We start from the raw sequence: 21,590 nt of genomic DNA on the forward strand, positions 1-21,590 counted from the left end.
GGTAGGCCCGTTGGGCCGTTTTTCACCCTCCCCAGACTTCAGGAAAGCCTCCGGAAGCCTGGGGAGGGTGAAAAACATCCCAATTTCCGGTAGGCCAGTTGGGCCCATTTTCTGCCATCCACAGGCTCTGGAGGCTTTTCTGAAGCCTGGGGAGGGTGAAAACGGCCTCCCCCCGCCCTCCGGAAAGCCAAAAATCAGCTGGCCAGCGAGCACATGCGCACTGGGGCTGACACAGGGCAACGCCTCACGTGCCCTCACATATGGCTCCGTGTGCCACCATCACACACTTAGGCCTTTTCATTGTCCGTGCTGTGTACAAACATCTCCCACATACAACAAGCCCAACCCTGTTGCTCGCCTTTGGAAAAGTAGTCAAGACTTGACTTTTTTCCCCAGTCAATAACTGTTGGCTGTTTTCATCTATTCCATTCAGTTTCCCATTTTACACATATTATCTTTTAATAATGTATGCTTCCTTCTTATTCATGTTTGGTGTAGGTCACCCAGAATCATGTTGGTTGAGTTACATAAAGATGGACATATAAATGCTTAAATCAGGAAAGATCAGCTATCAGGACAGTCCAAATTCTCCCAACATACTTTAGTGCCACTTCACTTCATTAAAGCAGCTGTCTGGATGACTCCTTAGTCTTTTTACTTCTGGTGGAAGGAACAAAAACATTTTTCTAATGCCAAAAGGAACAGATGCAATTTGTTGTTAGTTACATCTTCAGCAAAAGCTATGATTGTAAAATAATGACCAGATAGTCCTTGAGGACCAACTGTGGCCTATTTAACCACATCTTAGAGTGGGGCTGGTGCATAGCTGATAAACAGAAAAATCTGCAGAGGACAGAAAAGTGATAACTAAGGTTAATGAACAACAACGACTTTCAAGGGCTCCAAAACTATGAGGTGTACGCAATATTTATCATGCACTAATATTAAAAAAAATAAAATCATGATCATTGGGTAGAAGATTTATTGGCTTTCGTGTCTTGTAATGTCAGTAATAATGCAAAAAACATGAAAGGCCACATTAATCCTCTCAACAAAGGTCACAAGAAAAGCAGAAAATAGTTTTCTTCCTTTAATGCCCTTTAAAAAGGCCATGGAAAAAGTAGGTTAAAGACCTATGCACAGGGAAGTAGTGTGAATCATAAATCAAGGAAGGGATCTAGCTCTGATTTGCTATGATGAGAGAAAAGAGTTTCTGAAAAAAGCAAACTGATTCTCCTTCCTAGATGAAACAGCACGGGTGAGAAAAAATGAAATGTCCTTAGAATGGCCATTTCTATATTGCCAAAACAGAGAGATCCACCCATTTCTATTTGCAGATTTAAGACGTATAGATGCGAATTCAGAATTAGCTGTTGTAAGTTCAATAGAAACACAAGTAACACTTTTCAACACAGTTCAGCTGGGGAGCAGGGACTGTCAAGACGGCAACCACAACCATAGCAAAAGCCCTCCCCCTGTTAAAAGTAGCCACCATTTTGACTTTTTTGACTGCAGCCAAGGATATCCTCAGCATAGTGGGAATACTGTAAACCAGTGGTTCCCAAACTTTTTCAGTCCATCCCCCCCTTGGTGCTACAAACTGATCTTCAGGGCCCCCCACTCAGTGGTGAATTCAATTTTTTTTACTACCGGTTCTGTGGGCGTGGCTTGGTGGGCATGGCTGGGGGAGTCATGTGACTGGGCGGTTTGCACGATGGAAGGAAGATAGTAACAGTAAAATTCAAAACTGTAACAATTAATTGCACATTTGTTCAAAATCCAATTTAAATACCTTTTTAGTTAATGTTAATTCAACAAAATTGTTGAATATGATCCAGTGATACCAGGTTTTCAAAGTCTGATAGTCATTTATCAAGAACCTTAGTAACTAGTAACTTAGTAAACTCAGTAAAATTTAGTAACAACGTCACTGCTCTTAGTAGATGATAATTCCTGTGTAGATATTGAAAGAAGTAATCTCAGTAAGGTATTATCACAAAGCACAAAACTGCAACAGATATCATTAAGATATCACAAACTTACACGAAATATGTTCTTGTAAGAAACCCAAAATGGATAATAAACACTTTTGTCTTTTATCTAAAGTTTTTCATCTTTAGATCAATGACCTTAATTATTCTTTCTCTCCCTCACAAACATACACATATACCAGTGGTGGGTTTCAAATTTTTTTAGAACCTATTCTGTAGATGTGGCCTATTTTGTGGGCATGGCTTGGCAGTCATGTGACCGGGTGGGAGTAGCCAACTTGTAAAATGTGGTGAAACTCATTTAACAATGCTCTTGCTTAGCAACCAAAATTTTGGGCTCAATTGTGATCATAGGTTCTCTTTCTCTCTTTCTCTTTCTTTCTCTCTTTCTCTTTCTTTCTCTCTTTCTTTTTCTTTCTCTCTTTCTTTCTCTCTTTCTCTCTCTCTTTCTTTTTCTTTCTCTCTTTCTTTCTCTCTTTCTCTCTCTCTATCTCCCTCCCTTCCTTCTTATATCTCTCTTTCTCTTTCTATATTTCTTTCTTTCTTTCCTTTTTCTTCTTTCCGTCCATTCTTTCTTTCTTGTGTGTGTCTCTCTCTTTTTTTTCCTTTTCTTCCTTTCTCTTCCTTCCTCCCTTCCTTTGTTCCTTCTTTCTTTCTTGTCTCTGTCTCCCCACTTACTTTCTCTTTCCTTCTTTCTCTTTCTTTCTTTCTCTCTCTTTCTCTTTTTGTCCCTCTCTTTTTTCTCTCTCTTCCTCCTCCTTCCTTTTATTCTCTCTCTCTCTCTCTCTCTCTCTCTCTCTCTCTCTCTCTCTCTCTCTCACCCCCACTCTCTCTCACACACACACACATACCTTCCAGTTGGCAAAAAATTCTGTTTTGCCAGCTGGGAAGCTGACAAAGAAGCTTCGTTTTCCCTGCCACCTGCAGCTCTTGGAGGAAGGATGAAAGAAAGCGAGCCCCGGGCCTCATCTCTGCTTCCTTCCTCGAGAGCTGGCTTCGGGGACGGCCAGCCTCTCCCGTCACTGCATCCTTCAGTCGCCTTTCACTCAGAGGCTCTGCTAGCAGGGTGCCTGCCATTTCACCTCCCGAGAGAAGCTCGGGAGAGACATGCAAACGGCTGCAACTCCTCAGAGGCTCCTGAGGAGCATGCTGGACACCAGGGGTGGCAGTGGCGCCCGCTGCTGCTCTTCTGCTGCTCCCGGTAATGCAGGCTTCTTGGAGAGCATTAAGTTACAGGCGCACAGATTCCAGCAGCTGCGTTTTCCCTTGAAATTTGCTGTCCCAGCAACCCGAAGGGGACATTCTCTCAGCGGCATCTCAGGCGCTACCACCCTTAGCCGCGAGGGAGTGAGGACGGGCACAGTTTGGCACCTCCCGGCTCCCCTCAGATCATCGAGGGGCCTCGCGCACCTGCTTGCTCACATGGCCTGCGTGCTTCCAGCAGAAATGGGAAGCGCGGGGATCTTAATGTAGTAGGGCAGGGGAGGCTGGAGCGGGAGGTTAAATAAACAAATTTGGCTTCACTTCCTTGTGCGGCAAGGTGCCTGAGACGCCGCTGGGAGAATCTCCCCTTTGGGTTGTCCCCTTAGCATCGCCCTGCTGCCCCCCCCTTGCCTCTTAGCACACCCCCCTAAGTCATCCCACCACTCCCCAGAGGGCGGTACCACCCACTTTGGGAATCACTGCTGTAAACAAAGGATATATGGGCTGACTTAAAGGGATAACCTAAGTTCCTGCTTTTCTTCCCTTCTGATGGTTTCTGTTTTAAAAATGATCGCTGTTCAGGAAATACTCTTGAGTAGAAAACTGTTCCTTGCAAAGTACTTATTTCTTTTAGTAGGCTTACCTATCACTTCAATTGTTAGTTGATTTTGAGGGGTTTACAACCCTTCCGTGCGTAAAACAGATTAAAAACAACCAAGAAACAAACCAAATAAACAACAATACACAGTTGAATACTCCTATGTTGAGGAATAATTAATGTAGGTATATATGTATGTATGTACATTTGTACGCATGAAGTATCCCCCTCAATTCATCTACCCCACAAAGACCTGCTAAAATAACCAGACTGCTTTCTTAAACCCTTCTAATGTTGAGGGCAATCTCACAGGAATGCTATAGAAACAGCTATCCTAACTCATAATTTGGGCCAAACTCCCATAAGACAGCTGCAGAGTCCCAAGAGATCATTATGATTGATCTTAGGAGCCTCTTTCTGTCTTCGCCTTCAGCCTGCTCATTCCTTGACTAAGCTTGGTCTCCCTCTTCCTTTTTTTATTTTTTTTACTTTTTTGTGCTGTTCAAACCCTGTTGGCAGCTGTCTTGGCTTCCTTAACGTACTACTACTTCTTTTATTGGATGTTTTTATTTGAGATGTAAAAGCTTAATTCTAAATGCTGTTATTTTATCCACATGTTATTGTTAACTGCCTTGACAGTATATTTTTTACTGGAAACGAGGGATATAAATATTCTATTTAATAGCTATCAACCTACTGAATATAATGGACTTCATGGTACTATTTAAAGTCATACCTTCCTAAATCGGGACAGGGCCAACAGACTGTTTATCTGTACAGTGATGTTAATGGTTAAACAATCCACATGCATAATTCCTCATCTTCAAGAGCTTTTGCCTATTTATCAAGAAAAATAGACATGTTATTGCCAAGGTAGCTGCAGCTCGGCCTACACTATGCCGGCCGAAACACTTTTTCCTCCTGACTTGTTTCTGGAACAGACTTGATTGTGCCACAATGCTAAAGCATAACGTAGCTCAAGCAACTTCTGTTCCTTGAATTCCCAGCAGTTTTAGCCTTCCAGATGTTGCTGAGTAAGGTTCCCCATCTCTAATGAATAAAGATGCTTGAGATTACAGAGAAAAACTTGTGGTAGGCCAATGATGGCTAACCTTTTGGCCATTACGTGCTAAAAGCAGTGGGAGTACGAGAGGTCATGCCACGCATGCCCACACCCATAATTCTATGTGCCTGCTCCCGCTGATGCGTACGTGACCCCCCCCCCCACGCTCCCCCTGCGTTTGCCACACGATGGCACGGTGGACCTGTTTTTCACTTTCCCCAGGCTCATGACCCTTTCTAGGAGCCTGGGGAGGGTGAAAACGCCCCCCCCCGAGGCCGAAAACAGCCCGTTTGCCAATTTCCGGTCGGACCGGAAGGCCTGTTTTTCGCTCTCCCCAGGCTCCAGAGTCTTTCTAAGAGCCTGGGGAGGGTGAAAACAGCCTCCCCCACCCCCGGAGACCCTCCGGAGGCCGGAAACTGCCCATTTTCCTACTTCCGGTTTGTGTGTTCGGTCATTTTTCACCCTTTGGGGGCTTCCGGAGGCTTCCCTGAAGCCTCCGCAGTGTGAAAAATGGCCCAATGCGACAACCGGAAGTTTGGGGATGGACTTCCGGGTTGCCCGTATGGCTGTTTTTCGCCCGATGGCCCAATGCGCAAACTAGAAGTCAGTTCCTGAACCTCCGTTTTACACGTTGGGTTGTTTTTTGCCCTCCGGAGGCTTCAGGGAAGCCTCCGGAGGGCAAAAAACGGTAAAAAACTAAGGCAGAAATCAGCTGGCCAGTGTGTGCATGCTCGTTGGAGCTGACAGAGCAACTCCACACGTGCCCTAAGAAATGGCTCCACGTGTCTCCTATGGGATGTGTGCCATAGGTTTGCCATCACGGCTGAAGACCCTGTTTGGCAGGCGTCCCCAACCCCAGTGCCATGGACCAGTATCGGTCCATAGTCTTTTAGGAATTGAGATGCACAGCTGGAGGTGAGAGGGGGGCAACTGAAATTTCATCTGTATTTGCAGCCGCTCCATAATCTGTTAGGAACTGAGATGCACAGCTGGAGGTGAGGGGGGGCGACGGCGACCAAAACCTCATCTGTATTTGCAGCCGCTCCCCAACTCCCTAGCATCAAGGCCTTAGATTAAACCTCAGATTATCGGGCATTAGATTCCCAAACCCTTCTGTAAACTGCACATGCAAGGGATCTATGTTGCACGCTCTCCCCCACCCCACAAATTAGTGGAAAAATTGTCTTCCACAAAACTGCTCCCTGGTGCCAAAAAGGTTGGGGACCGCTGCTATATGGTATTGATGAATCTTGATTTATTTCCAAGGTTTCTGTCCTCTCTGCGGACACGCCAGCCATCGCCCCAACCCAGCTAGACTATATATGCACGCGTGTCTCCCGCCAGCCAGCTGTTCTTCGAGTCTCTGCCTTGCCTGTGTGGGGGATGGGGCACCTAAAAGGTTAACTATCACTGATATAGTTCATATTTTAAATAAATAAAGTTGGCTTCTGCAAAAATAAACCTATAGCCTAGTGAATTTTATTTCATTAGTTTGCAACATATGAAAGTGCACAAGTTGTGCACCCCTGATGTAATATTACAGGTAGTCCTCAACTTACTACAGGTCATTTAGTGACAGTTCAAAGTTACAATGATACTGAAAAAAGAGACTTACAACCATTTTTCACAGTCACAACCTTTGCATCACTCCCATGATCATGTTATTAAAACTCAGATGTTTGGGAATTGGTTCGCATTTATGACCGTTGCTGTGTCCCAAGATCACGTGATCCCCTTTCGTGACCGTTTGCCAAGGAAAGTCAATGCAGAAGCCAGATTCACTTAACAACCGGGTTACTAATTTATCAACTACAGTGATTCACTTAACAACTGCGGCAAGAAAGATCGTAAAATGGGGCAAAGCTCACTTAACAAATGTCTCACTGAACAATCAAAATTTTGGGCTCCATTGTGGTCGAAAGTTGAGGACTACCTGTACACAAATGAGATACAGGTAGTCCTCAACTTACAACTCTGAAAAAAGTGACTTACAATTGGTTTTCAGAGTTACAACCGTTGCAGCATCCTCTTGGTCACATGACCAAAATTCAAACACTTGGGCAACTGACTCATATTTATGATGGCTACATTGTCCCGGGGTCATGTGATCGCCTTTTGCGACCTTCTGACAAGCAAGGTTAATAGGGAAGCCAGATTCACTTAACAACCTGGTAATTAACTTAACAACAGTTAGGGTGGCAAAGCAAGGGAACTCTCAAAGAGTGTTTCGTAATATTTTGAAATGTTACTTTGAATTACAAGTAGTCCTCACCTTACAGCAATTCACTTAGTGACTGTTTGAAGTTACAACGGCACTGAAAAAAGTGACTTATGACCACTTTTCACACTTATGACCATTGTTGCATTCCCATGGTCATGTGATTTGCATACGGATGCTTGACAACTGACTCAGCGTCTCAGAGGCATGTGATCCCCATTTGGGAACTTCTGACAAAGAAAGTCAATGGAGTTCACTCCTCAGTTGTTTTTGCTAGGTATAATTACAGACTTATAGAGATTAGGTTGATTTTGAACTTAATAATGGCAACAAGATTGCGGGAAGAAGGAAGAATTGCTTATCATTCAAGATTGGACGTTAAAGGTAGTAAATCTAGCAGAGATGGCAAAAATTTCACTATATTGGAAAGACTGTTCAGAAGAGAAATACAAGTCGAAATGGAGAAGATGGACTGTCTATATTTAAAATAAACATTGGACGAAGGAACTTTAGTCTAGGAATGAATAAGGAATGTTATAGTTTATCTAAATTTGGTTTAATAAAAGGGGAGTTAAAGTACAAGAGGGAGCAAAGATGTTATAGTTAGTTAGCCTATGTTAGGGTATGATTGTTAAAGGTTTATACCCTGTATTTGCTTTGGGAAGTTGGGGGGAGGGAGGTTTGGAGGGGTGGTAGGGTTGGGGTGGAGGGAGGGGAGGGGAAGGGGAAAATATTTGTAAAAAATTATTAAAACTTTTCAATAAAAAAAAGAAAGTCAATGAAGAAACCGGGTTCACTTAACATGTTACTAATTTAAGAACTGCAGTGATTCACTTTAACAAATGTGGTGAGAAAAATGGGGCAAGTTCACTTAACAAATTTCTCACTTAACAATGTAAATTTTGGGCTCAACTAGGGTCCTAAGTTGTGGACTACCTGTATAGAAATATTGTGGAGCTGCCATTTAAGAGCAAACCAAAGAATCTTTCATCCAGGGGGAAACTGTTACATCTGCAAGATTATACTACCTAAAGACATAGTACTGAACTATAAAAGGTCTTTATGATGCTTTTCCCAGCACAAAATGGACATGAATGCATTTGCTGCCACCTGAGGCTTCACAAATTAAAAGAGCAATGCCTGGAGGGCATGGCAAGTAACATTTCGTATTTGTGGCCTTTCATTTCTACCACACCTAGACTGCAACACACTTCCTCCTTTCTCCTGGCACATACAGTACTCAGCTATGGAGAGATTCATCTCCCTCCAATTACTTTCTTTCCCATATCAGCAGTACAATTAGTTACTTTCTGTTCTCAGCAGCAGCTGCTATCCTCAACATTTATGGATGCCTTTCGGCAAGTCGCTGTTGGAAGCCAAAGGAGGGGGGGGAGAAATGGGGGGGGGAAGCAAACAAAAGACTTTTGCAATGGAATTTAATCTGAGGATATTAGCCTTCCCGATTTCAGTGTTCTTGCTACAATTCTGGATGCATTCCACTTTCCATTCATAACTGTCTTTCTCATGAATGAGAAGCATCAGATCTTAGTAACAAGATATTTTACTGTATTTTCTATTGGTATGGCAAAAGCCCTAAGCATTTCTCATGCATAGGTGTCATATGTTTTAGAACGCTTGGGCTTTGCAGTTGATGTTTTTCTAAGTGATACTAGCACCTTCATTTATTTTGACACCTTTAGATAGCACTTACATCAACTTTGGGTTTGTTCTTCAGGCAAAAAAAACCCACTTCTCTTATATCTGCCCAAAGAAACAGGGGAAGGGAATGACCTGAGGATTCCCTGAAATTAGAAGGTGAAGTCACATAACTGTGTCACACAGTACATCTTTCTGGATAAGATTTAACTTAATCCAGCATTGCAAGGCTCGTCTTTAAAATGCAATATCTTCTTCAAAGGAAAAATCACTAGTATTTTATTTTCTCACATGATAAATGAAATTGGTTTCTGGAAAAAGAACACCCCCAAAACTATAGACGACTGAATTTTATTTCATTCGTTTACAAAGGAGATAAAGTTTCATCTTTACCGTGAAAATCCATTTTCATTCAGATAGTTAATACCATATAGTTTATACAGTAGCACAGAAGATAGTTCACAGACCTTGTCTCAAGCCTTCTAGTCTGCTAATATTTCATATATTTCTTAACTTTTACAAAAGGAGAGGAGGGGTATGTTGCCCAAGAAACTAGCAGTCTAAGCATCCTTCTGAAGCAGTCAGAAATGTGAGAAGACCTCTCTCTTTCTATTTGCAAAAAAGAGCTAGTCCAGCACAGTCCAAAATAAAAACCAGAGAATCCAAAGTTGAAATCCAAATTTATGTGCAGCGCAGGCATAAACACGTCTATTAATACCAGCAAAAGTTGTGTTCAGTATCGCACACTGCCATATTGTGGCTTTGTCAATACTGCAACCGTTTGCAAGCAGTCAAACCTGACTCATTAAATAAACCACGAAGCAGCTTTCCCGGTGTTTACTACTTGCACTGACTTCCAGGTAAACAGGTGCAAGTTTAAAGTCCTCAGGCTATAATCTTACCTTCACTTACCTGAGCACAAGACTCACTGAAGGCAAAGTCTGACTTTCCAACATTCCCCAGACCTGAGCTTTGTGCTTCAAACGAATCGCTTTCTCGCGAACTCGGCGCCTCTTCCCCACCGCCCAAAAAGGGACGCCAATACCGGCCCACCGGCCAAGATTGTTGTAAAAAAAGGATGCCCGGCATTAGCGTGGACGGCTTTTGCCAACCGTCCCCTCATCAACGGATGAGACTGCACACAAAAAAAATATCTGATCCGCAACACAACCGGGCGAAGACCGTAGACCCTTCAGTTAGCAATAATGTTAAATCACCCGGCAAACCGGGCATTTTTTACGCACCTCACCTAGCAGCAGCAGCACCGGAGAAGCGACTCACTCTAGCAGCCGAGCCCATGCAGGCGGGGCCAAAAGCGCCGGGCGTGGGAGCGCGGTCCAAACCCGGGCGAGGCAAGCTTTAGACGAAGCCCCCGAGCTTACCTCTTCGGCCTTGGCTGGAGGAAGGAAAAAGGAAACCTCCACCATTTTTTTTTAATCACGCCCGGTCTAGCTACCCTCGTTTCTCTCAACGCAGAGCGAAGCTAATGGCTAGGCCCTATCCAATGGCGCCAGAAGCAGAGAGCCCATGTGATTGCTGGCGACGCCTTTCCTCCCCGCCTTGCCGTTCAGGTGCGGTTGCAGCCAAACCGAGCCAGGGCCCCGAAAGGAAAGTCCGGCACGGGCCCGCGTGCTTTTATTTTGGAGGGGGGGGGAGGGTGAGGGGCGGTTGTATTTGCTTTTTTTTTTTTTTTTACAGTTTGGCCGGGGGCGCTCGGCCTCCAATGGCGGGAATGCCTCTCTGCACCGTCCCGGAGGAAAGGTGAACGGGGAAGAGCGCGGAGATGCGCCTAGGAGGAGGGGGGATTGCCGGCTAACCCTGCAGCCCGAGATATCTCTTGACGGCGACCCCATTGCATTTCTTTTATTTATTTTATTATTTCATTTGTCAATCGTTTACAAGATAATAGGTGTAAGAATAAACCTGAGTATGGATGAAGTGGGTACGGATAAATGGACACAGTAGGACAGGGACGGTAGGCTTATGCCTTTTAGGAATGGGGTGAGGTCAATAGTGGACAGTTTTAAGATTAAAGTTATGGGGATTTGAAGATGTAACAACTGCCAGGTAGTACATTCCAGGTATTGAATATTCCGTTGCTGAAGTCGTATTTTCTGCAGTCGAATTTGGAGCGGTTTACATTGAGTTTGTACCTGTTGTGCGCTCTTGTTTTGCTGCGGTTGAAGCTGAAGTATTTTTTTATTTTGCATCCAGGCCGGGCCTTTCTGTGAGGCAGAGGAGGGCAGCTGCAGTTGGTTATCATAACCCAACTTTGATTTCCTTCGCATTTCCTACACGCGCACACCCGCGAGTGGAAGAGAGGGAGTGGTCCTTCCTTTCAAGTTTCCCCCCAATAGTCAGCCTCTGAGCCAAATAAGCTGGAAACCAGGATCCTGGGATCACCCAATCGCATTAAAAGGGTTAAGAGAGGATTTGAGTCTAGGCCTGCCTTTCATGGGTGATTTTCAATGGTAGCAGAATTTAATTCCTGCAGAGTGACATGATTGTTGGCTTCTCTTTTTTTAAAAAAAATGTTTTTGCCTTGGATGCCAAAATAACTGGATTATCCTTGGATTGTATGGAATTTGGTTTGAGAAAAGGAACAGAGTGGCATTTAATGTTCCCTCTTGAAGCTTGGGCTGACTTGGGCCCAGATACTGCTTAAACTGGGCCCATCTTCTTTGAGAAAGCTGTGGTTTTAAAATCATGGTTTGTTTCCCCATGGTTTATAGAAAAGCCACGACTTGGAGGCAGAGGTGGGTTGCTGCCAGTTCGCCCCAGATTGGGCGAACTGGTAGTAACAGCGGCAGGAGGCTCCGCCCACCCACCCGGATGCTTCTGCATATGCGCAGAAGCATCGCCCAATTGCGGGCGGGCGCATGAGCAAACTGGTAGCAAAATAAATTGCAACCCACCACTGCTTGGAGGATTCTAAACCGTGGTTTAGAATCATCCTGCCAAAGTCAAATAATTTCTTCAGAGCTGAAAAAGCTTCTTAGATGATAAGCGAAACGTCTTCAAAGAAAAAACAAAAAGTCCAGTTGCCTCTTGAAAAAGCACCTTTGGGACAACCATGACCGGGATGCCTGACAATCTCCATAGACAAAAATCAAATAACCTTGATTAGGCCTGACCATGCTAAAACAAACAGGCCTACCTTTTTTGATATGTTAAAAGTCTTAACAGATACAATGTAACCGGGGTTTTTTTCTCTGTTCACTATAAAGCAGAAACAATTCTGATGAAATTTGGCACTATTATTTCTAGGCTGAGTTCACCCAAGGTATCCAGTTAAAATGCAGTTGGCTTGCTTACAGAATAGAATGCAATTTCACAATAACTTTTTAAAAAACAATATTTAACTAAACCCGTTAAGCTGAAACCCATATATATTCAACTGGCAATCACAGTTCATGTGAGTGTGTTTGTAAACCTAGGCTACATTAACATGCTGTCAGATTAATTCAAATGTCAAGTTTCCTTCCATCCAGAAGAACTAAGTCTGAAAGAAGTCTGTTTGCCAGATCCACGGAACCACAAAGAAATTCAATATGTTGTCTCAACCTAGCCTATGTTGAAGGCTCAGTGGGTTGTATGAATACAGAAAACAAGACTGAATAAATGCTATGTTAAATATAAAAAAGCATAGCATGCATACATACAGTACTGTGCAAAAGTTTTAGGCAGGCATGAAAAAATGCTGTAAGTAAAGAATGCTTTCAGACATATAAATAATTGTTTATTTTTGTCAATTTTCAAAATGCAAAGTGAGCGAACAAAAGAAAAATTGAAATCAAATCAATATTTGGTGTGACCACTCTTTGCCTTCAAACCAGCATCAATTCTCATAGGTACACTTGCACAAAGTCAGGGATTTTGCAGGATTATAGTCAGGTGTATGATCAACCAATTATACCAAACAGGTGCTAATGAGCATCAATGTCACACATAGGTTGAAACCCAGTCATGAACTGAAACAAACAGCTGTGTGGGAGGCTTAAAACTGGGTGAGGAACAGTCAAACTGCTACCAAGGTGAGGTTGTGAAAGACAGTTTCATGTCATGGCAAGATTGAGCACAGCAACAAGACACAAGATAGTTATACTGCATCAACAAGGTCTCTCCCAGACAAAGATTTCAAAGCAGACTGGGGTTTCAAGATGTGCTGTTCAAGCTCTTTTGAAGAAGCACAAAGAAACGGGCAACATTGAGGATCGTAGATGCAGTGGTCGGCCAAGGAAACTTAGTGCAGCAGATGAAAGACACATCAAGCTTATTACCCTTTGAAATCGGAAGATGTCCAGCAGTGCCATCAGCTCAGAACTGGCAGAAACCAGTGGGACCCAGGTACACCCATCTACTGTCTGGAGAAGTCTGGCCAGAAGTGGTCTTCATGGAAGAGTTGCAGCCAAAAGCCATACCTCCGACATGGGAACAAGGCCAAGCGACTAAAGTATGCACGAAAACATAGGAACTGAGGTGCAGAAAAATGGCAGCAGGTGCTCTGAACTGATGAGTCAAAATTTGAAATATTTGGCTGTAGCAGAAGGCAGTTTGTTTGTTGAAGGGCTGGAGAGTGGTATAATAATGAGTGTCTGCAGGCAACAGTGAAGCATGGTGGAGGTACCTTGAACGTTTGGGGCTGCATTTCTGCAAATGGAGTTGGAGATTTGGTCAGGATTAATGGTGTTCTCAATGCTGAGAAATACAGGCAGATACTTATCCATCATGCAATACTATCAGGGAGGTGTATGATTAGCCCCAAATTTATTTTGCAGCAGGACAATGACCCCAAGCATACAGCCAAAGTCATTAAGAACTATCTTCAGCGTAAAGAAGAACAAGAAGTACTGGAAGTGATGGAATGGCCCCCACAGAGCCCTGATCATCGAGTGTGTCTGGGATTACACGAAGAGACAGAAGGATGTGAGAAAGCCTACATCCACAGAAAATCTGTGGTTGGTTCTCCAAGATGTTTGGAACAACCTACCAGCCGAGTCCCTTCAAAAACTGTGTGCAAGTGTACCTAGAAGAATTGCTGCTGTTTTGAAGGCAAAGGGTGAGTATACCAAATATTGATTTGATTTAGATTTTTCTTTTGTTCGCTCACTTTGCATTTTGAAAATTGACAAACATAAACAATCATTATTTATATTTCTGAAAGCATTCTTTATTTACAGCATTTTTCCACAGCTGCCTACAACCTTTTTTGTAATGGTTGTTAAGCAAATCATTACGGTTAAGTGAATTAAGCAGTCATTAAGTGAATCTGGCTTCACTCATTGACTTTGCTTGTTGGAAACCAAGCGGTGATCACATGACCATGGGATGCTGAACCTTTGTAAATGCAGGTAGTCCATAATGGAGCCCACCATTTCTGTTGCTAAGCAAGACATTTGTTAAGTGAGTTTTGCCCCATTTTACAATCTTTTTTTGTCACATTTGTTAAGTGAATCATTGCAGTTAAGTTAGTAAGCTGTTAAGTGAGGCCTTTACATTTGCTTGTCAAAAGGTGATGATATTATCCCGGGATACTGCAATGATTCTTGACGAATGTATCTTGTCTTTTTATGTACACTGAGAGCATATGCACCAAAGACAAATTCCTTGTGTGTCTAATCACACTTGGCCAATAAAGAATTCTATTCTATTCTATGATGCACCATTTCATCCAAAAAGGTTATGACAATGAGAGTTTTAGTAGCATAGACATAAACGCTGAAAGGCTGACTTTCCCTTTACGTTTGCTTGTCAAAAGGTTACAAAAGGTGATATTATCCCGGGACACTGCAACTGTAAAAAATACGAGTCAGTTGCTGACTGTTCTGAATTTTGATCACGTGAATCATGTGGAATCTTCAGTCATAAGTGTGAAAAATGGTCATAATGGAGAGATTCCGATTCTAGTCTACCATCAGCTATGGAAACTCACTGGTAATTTTTGATCGATCATTTTTTTCTCAGTCCAACCTACCTTGCAAGATTATTGTGGGAATCCAGTGGAGGGAAATCCCCCACATAAACTGTCTTGAACTTCTGGAGAAAAGGGAGGACAAACATAAATACTGGATAAGCAAGTGCCATTAAAAGTACTAAATGTATTTTAAATTTCAATAATAAATATTAACTAACAACCAGGGTATGAGATAGAAAAAGTTCAAAGTTCCAAATTACCATAACTCAGCACAAAGCATTAATAGGTAAACAAATTTAAATTACAAAAGCTCAAAGATTAATTGGCAGCTCAAAGTCATCAAGAATGACTTTAATTTTATTAACTCTTTAGCAAAACTGAATATACAGTATACATTAAAACATTGAACTATTTTTTCCATGAACACCATCTCTCTGCTAAACAAATAATTCCCTCACCACTGTCAAACTATTCACTAAGGCTGCATTACTATTACTATTAGTTTTCTCATCATTCCTATCACCCATCTCCTCCTCCCACTTATGACTGCAGGACTGTAACTTTGCTGCTTGAATCCTTACGATTTATATTGATTGTTTCCTGTTTGCTTATTTGTACCCTATGACTATAATTAAGTGTTGTACCTTACGATTCTTGACGAATGTATCTTGTCTTTTTATGTACACTGAGAGCATATGCACCAAAGACAAATTCCTTGTGTGTCTAATCACACTTGGCCAATAAAGAATTCTATTTTCCAGGGCGCTGCTCTGGAGAGTCCAATGAAGGGTTAAACACAGCCAATCTGCCCAGAACTGAATTGAAACTTTAAGCCACGCCTCTGGTGCTGACTATCTTCAGATTTTTTCAATTCAGCTAGCCCAGTGGACGTGCTTAAAATTTCTCCAGTTCTAAGATTGATTCCTTGGACTCTCCAGAGGAAGAATATTTCTTAACACATAAGTAATTAAGGAGGTTTTTGGAGCAGGCTGGTGAGTTTAAATTAAGTTTGGTTTTTTCCCTCTTTAATTGGAATTTCTCACCTTTTCGGCTCTCCTGGTGTCCGGGGCTTTGCTCTGGCTCCTCGAAGCCGCAGGCAGCTGTTGGGGGAAGTGCGTGGGTCGGAGTGCCGACGCCAGCGCTGTTGGGGCACCCCTACTGGGGGCCGATTCCCGCTGGAAGCCCGCTGTTGCCGTTGGTGCTTCTAGCAAGTCAAATTGCGGCGCGGGCTTCCAGGGCAGCCATTTTGGCTTGTTTCCTCTTCAAATTTGGCGCGCAAAGCAGCGGTGAGTTCCGGCCGCCATTTTGGATTGCGCAACCTTCAGTTTCGTCGTGTTAGAAGTTTTGCCGCAGCTGCCTGGTGCCTGACTCTTTGCAGGAGCCACGTGGAGTCAGACTTGGCCGGTGTGACCGGCGACCTGGGCCCCAATCCAAGCAAGTGATAGCGGCGTGGGATCGTGGCCTGCTGGGTCGCCTCCCTTACTCTCCTGCAGGCGCTGGGAGCGAATTCTGCTCGCGCCAAAATTTCCAAAGTTTACTTCAGGCCTTGCAGTTTTTTTGTCTCCTCAGGAGCATCGTGCTGCGGTGGGCTTTCTGGAGGTGGTGAGTGGTGGTCTTCCCATCCCCCTACTGTCCTATCCAGTGATTGTTACCATGGCAGATCAGGCCCCTGAGACTTCTGAGGGTGTCTCTTCCAGAGCCCCTGTAAGACAGGCCGGGAAAGCTGCCAGGGAGGCCATTAGAGGGAGTAAGCCTTACTCCAGGCATGGTCCCAAACAGGGCTCAGGCCTAGATAAAGATGCATTAAGGCGCCAGAAGGCCTTAGAAAAACAGTTTTCCAAAGCCCAACAGCAGGCCCAATCTTCCTTTTCGGTGTCTCCTGGGGAGCCCTCCAGGGAAATTCCTCCAGCCCAGGGAGGCCCCATTTCTGATAGTGAAGAGGAAGGCCAGGAATTCTCCCCCACGGACTCCTTGGCCATGGCAACTTCTCCAGGCCATTCCATGGCTGATCAGGCTGATCTCTTTGTCTGTCCCTCAGATATGGAGGAGGGACCAGCTCCAATGGGGCCCTTAGCCCCTCAACAGCCGATCTCCGGGCCCGCTCAAGGGGTTCGCCCCATTGAGGACCAAGGGCCTAACTTATCCACTGAAATGCAGGAAGTAATTAACAGGGCCATTTCCCAGGGCATTGAGGCAGGCATGCGAAGGGGTGGCAAGCGCACTCGCAAGACCCACCATTTGCAGCCCCAGGAGGATCCCAGAGAGATGACTCCTAGCCTTCCACCCCCGTCCCTGCATTCTTCAGTGGCCTCCGATGAGTCAGACTGGGAGGAGGAAGAGGATATTCTTCCTAGGCAGGAAGCTGAATTCTCTGGGGATGAGGCAGGCCCCTCCAAAAAGCCAGCCTTTTCGGGCCTATTTAAATTGGATAACTTCAAAACCATTTTAGATAAGGCTAAGATCTCAACTCGCATGGGGTCCACTCCCCCAGCTCAAGAGGCTGTAGACCCTGATGATCTATCTGGGGATCTCTTTGAGGAACCTATTTCGGTCCAGGAGATAGTTCCCGTGCCCAAGATGTTCCTAAATTTAGTTCAAAGACAGTGGGCGCAGCCAGCTACCATGGCTACCCCCAGCAGCAATGACAAGAGGCTGTACACGGTGGATGCCAGCCTGGAGGATCTGCTCAAGCTCCCTCCTATCGATCCCCCTGTAGCGGCTCTTACCTCCTCTTCTGTGCTCCCTCCTGACCTGTTGGAGGGGCTCAAGGCCGAGGACAAGAGAACCGAAACTGCTTGTCACAAGACTCATCAGGCAGCTGCATGGGCTATTAAGTCCTCCGCTTCTGCCTCCTTTTTCTCCAGGGCTGCTCTCCTGTGGCTAAGGCAGTTGTTGAGGAAGATACCTGCCAAGGACGTTAAAGTGAGGCAGGATATCAATAAGATCATGGCAGCCACAGAGTACACTGCTGATGCCACTCTGAATGCTGCTAAGTTTGCCTCGCGTGCCCTGGCGTCTAATGTTACTTCCAGGCGCCTCCTGTGGCTTAGGCACTGGAATGTGGATATGCGCTCCAAATGGAAGCTTGTTACTGCCCCCTTTAAAGGGGACAAGCTGTTTGGTGAGGTCCTTGATCCAGTCCTTGTGGAAAACAAGGACAAAAAGAAAGTGATGCCATCAGTTGCCAAGAAGCCTGATCGTAAGGGTTCTGGCTCTTACAGGAGGCAGGCCTTTCGGAGCAATGAGCCCTCCACCAGCTCCGCCCCCTATCATTGGGCGTATCCCCAGCAGGGTGAGCGGTCCCAGGACCGTCAGTCCTTTCGAGACAGAGGTCGCCAGCAGCCTTTCTCCAAGCGGCCATTTCGGGGGGGCTCCGGCTCCCGACCCTTTAGGAGGTATAAATGACCATCACAGGTCAGCTCCCATAGGAGGGCGGCTGCAGTTGTTTCACGCCAAATGGGAGCAGACCACGTCGGACCAGTGGGTTCTTCAAACGGTCCGCATGGGTCTCACTCTGGAATTCTGGTCCCCCCCCCTCCCTGCCACTTCATCCGGTGTCCAGTTCCCTCAGGCTTAGTCAAAAGATCCCTCATGGAACAGGAGATAAGGCACCTCAAGGAGATCAGGGCCATAGAGCCTGTCCCAGCAGGCCAGGAGGGAAGAGGGTTTTACTCCATCCTGTTTCTGGTCCCCAAAAACTCAGGAGGGTGGAGGGGGATATTAGATCTAAAGAGGTTCAATTACCACGTGACATATCGCAGGTTCAAGATGCAGTCCCTCCGTCCATCTTGGGGTGCATCAGACCAGGCGATATACTAACGTCCATAGACCTCAAGGAGGCCTACCTCCACGTCCCTATCCGCAAAGCCCACCCCAAGTTCCTGAGGTTCTCTTACGCGGGCCTTCATTACCAGTACCGGGCCTTGCCATTCGGCCTGTCATCGGCGCCCAGGACATTCACAAAGGTTCTCGCAGCCGTGGCGGCCTTTCTACGGTCACGTCCGGTCAGACTCCACTGTTACCTGGACGATGTTCTCATTCTGTCATCATCGCATCAACAAGCTGTCAGCGACCTAGAGCACACCATTCAGGTGCTCCGGGACCACGGGTTCACCATCAACCTGTAAAAAAGTCATCTCGTTCCCACGACCAGACTGCAACATCTAAGGGCCGTCATCGACACCACCTCGTGCACGGTATCCCTGTCCCCGGAAAGGATGGCCAGCCTTCGGGAGATGGTCATTCAGGTGCAGCAGTCACGACTAGTCAAGGTGGTTCAGCTCTCACAGCTCCTCGGCAAGATGATCTCGTGCCTGTCAATCGTGCCTTGGGCGAGACTTCACTCCTGTCCCCTTCAGTGGCTCCTGCTTCCATATCAAAGAGCAAACGAAAGCAGCTCAACAAGACTGATTCCAGTTCCGGCAGAGGTACGTCGCTCTCTCCAGTGGTGGTTGTCTCCGGCCCTGTTAAAGGGGTCGCCATTCAAGGAGCCAGTCAGGCTCACCATCACAACGGATGCCAGCCTGTTCGGTTGGGGGGCCCACTGCCACAACCAGCTCGCACAGGGCAGGTGGTCCCCTTCCGAAGCCGCTCACAGCATCAACTGGCTGGAGCTGAGGGCAGTCAGGCTTGCGCTCAAGCACTTCCAGAGCACCGTTCAGGGCCACCACGTGCGCATCATGACAGACAATGTCGCCACCAAGGCGCACATCAATCGACAGAGGGGAACGCGCTCCAGATCCCTGATGAAGGAGGTGGAGCTCTTGGGTCGATGGGCGGAGAGGTATCTTCTCTCTCTTCAGGCGGAGCACATCTCGGGCACGAGCAACACCCAGGCGGACTGGCTGAGCAGATCCACAGTCGACCACTCGGAGTGGCGTCTACATCCGCTGCTGTTCCAGCAACTGTCCCAGAGGTTCGGTCTTCCGCTGGTGGACCTGTTCGCCACCGCGGCTAACGCGCATCTTCCGCGGTTCTTCACAAGGTTCCACGACCCGAGGGCGGAAGGAGTCAACGCGCTGCACGGCCTGTGGCCGAAAGGTCTGCTTTACGCCTTCCCCCCGCTACCTCTTCTTCCCAGAGTCATCAGGAAGATCCTATCAGAGGACGCGGAGGTGCTGCTGGTAGCACCGTACTGGCCCAGGAGAACCTGGCTTGCAGACTTGGTGAGTCTCTCGATCACACCACCGTGGCGGATTCCTCCACAGGACATCTCTCTCAGCCAGGGGGCCCTTCAACATCCAGAGCCCCAGTGGCTTCAGCTGGCCGTCTGGCACTTGAGAGGGATCTCCTGAGCAGAGGCAAGTTGTCAGACAAGGTGATTGGCACCATCCAAGCGTCACGACGGCAGTCCACGACGCGCATCTACGACGCCACTTGGAAATCCTTCGCTAGTTGGTGCACTGCTCATGGTACGTCTGCGCCGTCTGCTTCGGTTCCTGCCATCCTGGACTTCCTGCAGGAAGGTTTGGACAAGGGCCTGGCACCTAACACTCTGAGGCGTCAGGTGGCAGCCCTGTCAACCATCCTCTCAGTTGAGGGCTACGGATCTCTTGGCCGGAATCCGACCATCCGCAGTTTTCTCAGGGGAGCGACCAACCTGAGACCCCCAGTGGTTCACAGATACCCGTCTTGGGATCTCAATGTAGTGTTGTGGTCCCTCATCGGTCCCCTGTTTGAGCCACTTAAGACGGCCAGTCTCAGACACCTCACATTCAAGACGGTCTTTCTGGTCGCTATCACCTCTGCTCGACGCATATCGGAACTGGCTGCCTTGTCAGTCAGAGAGGACTTGTGTCTCATTCGTAATGACAGAGTAATCCTGAGGCTGGATCCTTCCTTTATTCCGAAGGTCAATTCCTGGTTCCATCGGGCACAGGAGGTGGTCCTTCCGGATTTTTGTCCGCATCCTCGGTACCCGAGGGAAAAGCGCTGGCACATGCTGGATGTGCGCAGGACTATTCGCAGATACATCAAGCGCACGGCCAGTTTTCGGAGATCTGAATCGCTATTCGTCTCTTTTCAACCAGCTTCTCAAGGCAAGAAGGTCTCTTCATCTACCATCGGCAGATGGCTGCGAGCCTGCATTGCGCTTGCCCATGTTTTACAGTCCGTTCCTGTGCCTCGCAATATCACAGCACATTTGACTAGAAGCGCCGCCACCACAGCTGCCTGGTCTACACAGGCACTGATTGAAGAGATCTGCAAGGCGGCCACCTGGACTTCTCTGTCTCCATTTGTCCAAAATTACAAACTGGACAGTTTTGCATCAGCGGAGGGGGCCTTTGGGAGGCGTGTTCTTCAGGGCATCCATACCAGTAGAGCGACCCTGATGGCTGAGCCTTCCCGCCCTAGTGACAGTTAGCTTGGGCATGTCCCTTCGTTGGACTCTCCAGAGCAGCGCCCTGGAAAATGACTATTGTCTTACCTGAAGGGTCCTTTTCAGGGCGCTGCAAGGGAGAGTCCACCCCGCCCTGGGGTCTTTTCTCCGCTGGTGTTTGTGAAGTCACAGTGTTTTGTTGTTTCTGTTATTGTTGTTTGGACTATTTTTGACTTGTTCCATATTAAAATCCAGTTGGATCTTCAGCGCGCAACTGTTCCACGTCTTCATTGAATAAATCTGAAGATAGTCAGCACCAGAGGCGTGGCTTAAAGTTTCAATTCAGTTCTGGGCAGATTGGCTGTGTTTAACCCTTCATTGGACTCTCCCTTGCAGCGCCCTGAAAAGGACCCTTCAGGTAAGACAATGGTCATTCTATTCTATGATGCACCATTTCATCCAAAAAGGTTATGACAATGAGAGTTTTAGTAGCATAGACATAAATGCGGAAAGATAAACTTTATTAACCCTACATTAATTCTTTACAGAACAGTTTAAGAACCCAGGAGGATTCTGAGCTATCTTGAAAACTACCATAGTGTAAAATGGGCCATTAGAGATTTCTCCT

The 21,590-nt window shown here is 46.1% G+C and overlaps 1 protein-coding gene across 3 annotated transcripts in view; it reads right to left on the minus strand.

Moving 5' to 3' along the window:
* The window catches only part of LRRC8D (leucine rich repeat containing 8 VRAC subunit D), a 100,312-nt gene extending 90,088 nt beyond the window's left edge, over positions 1–10,224 (minus strand). For 2 of the 3 annotated variants that reach the window (XM_081946075.1, XM_081946070.1), the window contains exon 1: positions 9,974–10,106. The gene's annotated coding sequence lies outside the window, so the exon portion shown is untranslated. The other variant, XM_081946072.1, reaches the window with a different exon arrangement.
* Positions 10,225–21,590: the final 11,366 nt, after the last annotated feature.

Source organism: Natrix helvetica, assembly GCF_964273705.1.
Source record: "Natrix helvetica genome assembly, chromosome: 3".
Classification (NCBI taxonomy): Eukaryota; Metazoa; Chordata; class Lepidosauria; order Squamata; family Natricidae; genus Natrix; species Natrix helvetica.